The 6,218-nt window shown below is 50.0% G+C and overlaps 1 pseudogene; it reads left to right on the top strand.

Moving 5' to 3' along the window:
* Positions 1-3,439: 3,439 nt before the first annotated feature.
* Positions 3,440-4,881, top strand: LOC148863542 (granule-bound starch synthase 2, chloroplastic/amyloplastic pseudogene; annotated as a pseudogene).
* Positions 4,882-6,218: the final 1,337 nt, after the last annotated feature.

The raw sequence follows: 6,218 nt of genomic DNA, 5'->3' as shown, positions 1-6,218 counted from the left end.
GGCCCTTGTCAGGTCGGGTATGATTACCTTTACGTCTGTCAATTCGGTCGTCGTCCTTTCTGCTGGGATAGAACCGTCACTGCCCAACCGTCTCTCTAACTGGAGACGTCGGTGTCAGGTGGCGATGGCAGGTGGCCATTTAGAGTGCGGCCGTCAAGCGTCAGATCCCAAGCCAGTCAGGTGCGGCGCCCTTGGGAACGGACTTCCTCAGTGTCAGGCATAGTACGATTTGTTTGGTTTTGGTGCCCTTGAAGGTGTGGAGTGGTGAGCAAGGCGAAGTCTTGAGTTCGGAGGTATGTATAGGTCCGGTCAGTTCAGCAAAGTGTATCCCGAACTGTTGCAAGGCAGGTCAGTTCGACGAGGTGTATCCTGAGCTGTTACCAAGTATGTCAGTTCGGCGAGGTATGTCCCGAACTGTTGCAAGGTAGGTCAATTCGGCGAGGTGTGTCCCGAACTGTTGCAAGGCAGGCCAATGGATTTCTTTCCGGTTTGGGGCCAAGGGTGAGTTTGGGCCCCTAATAGGGAGCTCGGTCCGCTGGTTTCTCCTCTTTGTGAAAACGCCTTAGGCTTGCTTTTGTGTCGAGTTGTTGCTTTTGCCACGTGTCACATAACTATGAGGTCGGGCCAAATCATCCTCCATCAATATTCATTTGCTTATTGTATAAATAATGGTTGTTGCAATTGCATCAATAGTGCCCAGTTCGGATGCTGCCGTATGTCAAGCTGTTCAGAATGGGAGTGGGTGTGATCTGGCCTCATGCCGGCAGTGGTGCTCCCAGAAGTACAATGGCAATGGTCTTTGCAATGGCAGTGGATTTAATCCCTTACCCTGTGTCTGTATCTACAATTGTAATTGAGTAGTTTAATAATCTCTTCCCTGTTGTTGGTGGTGGAATTTGGCTTGCTCTAAATAAACAAGAATTGCACTAGTACTGTTTGCTTTCTCTCTACCATCTATTCCTCTAAGTAATTAAATGCATATTAAATACAAGAGTGGCATCACTCTTGTACTAAATGAAAACAAGAGTTTCATTTTTTTTTGCTATATATATATATATATATATATATATGTTCTTAGTATGCATTGTGATAATTAAGGCATGGATGATGTTCTTAGAATGTGAACAATTTAAATGAGGCAATCCTGGACAAACCCAGTCAAACCAAGTTGATGTAACCGTTTTCGGCCATATACCAATGTTTTGTGATGTAAAATTTTTTGGCTAAGTATCTCGTCATTTGACCCGGTGGTGGTGTGCCTTAGTGATGAGCTACTTGGTGGTGAACTGCCTACTGGCGAACTGCTTGGTGGAGAACTACCTGGGGGCGAACTGCCTAGTGGCGAACTGCCCGGTGGCGAAATGTGGTGGCGAACTGCCTGGTGGCGAGCTCCCTGGTGGCGAGCTGCCCGGTGGCGAACTGCCTGGTAGCGAGCTGCTCGGTGGCGAACTGCCTGGTAGCGAGCTGCTCGGTGGCGAACTGCCTGGTGGCAAACTGCTCGGTGGCGAACTGCCTGGCGGAGAGCTACCTGGTGGAAAACTCCCTACTAGGCGGCCGGTGACTTAGAGAATAGTGGAGCTCCTTGGTGTGGCGCAATCCGACTGTCCTCAGCATGAGGTGGTCTTCTTTCCTTTGTAGGTAGTGGGAGCTGAGGGACCTGCGAGAACTCCATATTTTCCTCCTCTTTGTAGGTGGCGGGAGCTGAGGGACTTGCGAGAACTCCATTTCCTCCTCTTTGTAGGCGGCGGGAGCTGATGGACCTGCGAGAACTAAATCAGAGGTCCTGGGGGTATTTTCCCGGTGGGGGCTCTCCGACGCTTAAGTTAACACTCTTATTGTAGAGAGCTTTGAAGATAATATGAGAGAGCTAGAGAGCAGGGGTTACTTCCCTTTTTTCATCCCCTTCCCCTTTGGGGGGTGAGGTCTTTATATACCGGAGTCCTTGCGGGTTAGGTGGGTGAAAAACCTCCAAACGGTAAGACTCGTCACATCCTGTCAGAACCGGGGTACGGTGGTGAACTCCTCGAGGTCATCAGGCTGGCGCTTGTGTCAGGCGGCCAGGTCGGCGCCTAGGCCGGGTTGTCAGGGGGGCGCCTGCGTTAGTCAGAGGGTCAGTGTTTGGGCCAGGTCGTCAGGTTGGCGCTTGTGTCAATCGGCGGGTCAGTGTCTAGACCAGGTCGTCAAGTTGGCGCCTGTGTCAGTCGGCGGGTCAGTGTCTAGACCAGGTCGTCAAGTTAGCGCCTGTGTCAGTCGGCAGGTCAGTGTCTAGGCCAAGTTTGTCGGTGGGCGCCTTATGGGCGGCTTGGCGGGATCATGCGCTAGGCTGGTCCAGGTCGGCCAGGTCGCGCAGGTCGCGTGCTAGGCCGAGCGCAATTCACGCAGGCCGCGCGTGCGCCGCGCAGGTCGTGCGTGCCGTGCGCAGGTCGCGCCATGCCAGCCAGACTGGTGCCCGGGTGGGTCACCAATTTCGTAAGTTTGTTGGTTGGGTGTTTACCTAGTTGTCACGAGGTTCCACGTGTCACAATTTTACTGGAGGGCCAAATCTGCCCTCATCACAAGTAATTACTCACTTTGAGGAAGCTTATAGTGCCACTTAATAATTTATGGAGAAAGTTCAACATAAAGCTTTCAGTTGTTCTCACCAATATAAGTTGGTGAAGGATAACTGATCAAGATTGGCGAAATATGCAATGGTGGCTCCATTCTCAAATGGCCACATCAGTTGTGTCTTGTATGCTATTAGACACTAAAATCAAGCAATGTTATGGATACATCGACTGGCGGCGCACTGCGGCGCAGTCATAGACAGCAACACGCACAGTAGGCCGCACAGTAGTAGGCACCGCCCGACAGCGCGCAGCATGCACCGTCTGGCAGCACGCAGCATGTGCCGCACAGCAGCGGCACTAGGCAGCAGAACGCATCGCAGGCAGCAGCACCGCGAGACGCGCGCATCGCCCGATAGTAGTAGTAGGGCGGGGCTCACATGACAGCTCATCAAGGTGGGTCCACACTTATCTTGCCACATCAACTCTGTCGCCAACTCGCCGCCAGCTACACCATTCCTTATCCCTTATCCTTATCTTATTTTATCTTCTTAAGTAAGAGTTGTGTTACCATTAGGAGTAGGTAATTAGGAGTTTTAGTTTGAGTTGGATTACCCTAGCCTAGCCGAATCCAACAAGGAATTTCCCTCTGTAATCTCCTATTTAAGGAGCTACGAATTGAAGTAAAGGCATTCAGTTTTTGAGTCAAGAAAAGAGTGAGGAGAGTTCGGGTGGTCTCTTGGACAAATCACCCATTCAATTTCCGCAATAGGGTCTGCATGCAAGGGAAGGCGCAAGGGAAAGCAAGGCTTTCTCCCCGTGGACCAACCCATGACGAGATCCTACGCGCGGGCCCATAACATTTGGTATCAGAGCCAAACGTCACGGGCAATATGGAGCAGCTATCATCCAAGGTCAACAAACTGGAACATAGGCTAGCAGAAACCAGCATGGAGGTTCGTGAAGTCAAGGAAGATGTCCGGGAGCTGTGACGCCGCCTGGAAGCATTCCTCTCCAACAAAGAAATGAGTTCTGAGGGAATCGCAAACACAAACATTCGTCGTCCGGACTAGGCAGAGGCATCCAGCGAACAACAAATCACTGCCCCTACGGCCGTAGTTATTCCCAAGGATCAGCGCACGGAGGATGAAATTGTAAAGTCTCCTCCTTTGGCCGGGGACAATGTCACGAACATTATATTGGTACTTGTAGAATGTGCTCCTTTGTCGAAGACAGGTGGGCTTGGCGATGTTGCTGGGGCTTTACTGAAGGCCTTGGCTCGGCGTGGACATAGAGTTATGGTTGCGGCACCACAGTATGGTAACTATGCAGAAGTCCAAGAAACAGGAGTGCGCAAGAGATATAAGGTGGATGGGCAGGGGAGATAACTTTCTTTCAAGCTTATAGTGATGGCATGGATTTTGTGTTCATGGATAACCCCATGTTCCGCAATATTGAGAAAAATATATATGGGGGAGGCCGAGGGGATATTTTAAAACAAATGGTTCTCTTCTGTAAGGTTGCTCTTGAGGTTCTCTTCTGTAAGTATACCCGGTGCGTTCCTGTGATCCACAACATAGCACACCGGGGTCGTGGTCCAGTACGCAATTTTCGTTATGTGGATCTTCCACAAAACTACTTCAAACTACATGACCCAGGAGGTGGGGAACACTTCAATGTCCTTGCAGCTTGCCTGAAAGCAACAGATCGTGTAGTCACTGTAAGCCATGGTTACGCCTGGGAGCTGAAAACTAAAGAAGGTGGCTGGGGTCTGCATCAAATAATGAATGAGTGTGATGGAGAGCTGAAGGGCATCGTGAATGGGATTGATGCAAACGAAGGGAACCCACAGTTAGATGTTTACCTGGCATCGGATGGCTGCACCAATTACTCTGCGGAGACTCTTCAGACCGGCAAGCCTCAATGCAAAGCAGCTCTACAAAGGGAGCTTGGTCTTCCTCTTCTGGAGAATGTTCCTCTGATTGGGTTCATTGGCAGGCTTGACCATCAGAAGGGTGTTGATCTCGTTGCTGAGTTCATTCCTTGGATGGTGGACCAGAATGTGCAACTAGTCATGTTGGGCACTGGGAGACCTGACTGGGAACAACTTCTCAAACATTTTGAGAGTCAACACCATGACAAAGTCAGGGGTTGGGTTGGTTTCTCTGTGAAAATGGCCCATCGAATAATTGCTAGTGCTGACATCCTACACATGCCTTCTAGATTTGAGCCATGTGGACTGAACCAGCTTTATGCACTGAGCTACGGGGCAGTCCCTGTTGTTCATGTTGTTAGTGGACTGAGAGATAGTGTGCAACCGTTGATCCATTGGTAGAGTTCCAAGCCACGTATCCGGAATTCGAGCTTGAGGACAAGCTCGTTGTCTAGGAGGGGTGTGATGTTATGGACACACCGATCGGTGGCGCACTGCGGCGCAGTCATAGGCAGCAGCACGCACAGCAGGCCGCACAGCAACAGGCACCGCCCGACAGCTTCACACAGCAGCATGCGCCGCCCGACAGCTTCACACAGCAGCATGCGCTGCCTGACAGCGCGCAATGCGCACCGCCTGGCAGCACGCAGCATGCACCGCCTGGCAGTGTGCAGCATGCACCGCTCAACAGCGTGCAGCATGCGTTGCACGACAGCAGCACTAGGCAGCAGAACACACCGCACGACAGTAGCACGCACCTCACGGCAACAACACCGCGAGACGCGCACCGCTTGGCAACAACGATAGGGTGGGGACCACATGACAGCTCATCTAGGCGGGTCCACACTTATCTTACCACATCAGCTCTGTCGCCAACTCGCCACTAGCTACACTATTCCTTATTCCTTATCCTTATCTTATTTTATCTTCTTAAGTAAGAGTTGTGTTACCATTAGGAGTTTTAGTTTGAGTTGGATTACCCTAGCTTAGCCGAATCCAACAAGGAATTTCCCTCTGTAATCTCCTATTTAAGGAGCTACGAATTGAAGTAAAGGCATTCAATTTTCGAGTCAAGAAAAGAGTGAGGAGAGTTCGGGTGGTCTCTTTGACAAATCACCCATTCAGTTTCCGCAATAGGATTTGCACGCAAGGGAATGCGCAAGGGAAAGCAGGGTTTTCTCCCCGTGGACCGACCTGTGACAAGATCCTACGCGCAGGCCCATAACAAACAATACCATATGACAGATTGGGCTCACAAGCTCCAATCCATTTGTGAAACTGATTGTAGATTAATTCCTTAGAGGTCTTTGGACGATATGGGAATGGAATATTGTGGCCTAGGAGGACCTTCTTGCTTCTTCTTCTCCTTCATGATGGGCCATCTTCTCAGTAATTTCATTGAAGCCAGAAGGTATGCCATGAACCCTTATTGCAGGCTGTAGCTGTGTAGTGTACGTAGTAGTACCTTCAAAGAGGAACTTGGAAGATGAACAATCTTGTGGTAACCGATGATATTCCCATCTCTCCATAAATGAAATGAAGCCTTGTGTTGGTGAAACGGGAACTGATCAATATGAATGGGGAGGGTTCGGTAAATTTTTTTGACAGAAACCAAGGGGGATACACAAGACGGGGGTAGTACATCCCCATAAATCACACTATAAATACAAGCTAAAATCTAAAGAAAATCAGTAAGATTGAGACTTAATATACCCTATGGAGACGAAAAGACAGGGTTC

Source organism: Nelumbo lutea, chromosome 3 (genome assembly GCF_056320005.1).
Source record: "Nelumbo lutea isolate HS-2025 chromosome 3, American lotus-T2T, whole genome shotgun sequence".
NCBI classification, from domain to species: domain Eukaryota; kingdom Viridiplantae; phylum Streptophyta; class Magnoliopsida; order Proteales; family Nelumbonaceae; genus Nelumbo; species Nelumbo lutea.
This window is presented reverse-complemented; position numbering and strand designations above follow the sequence as displayed.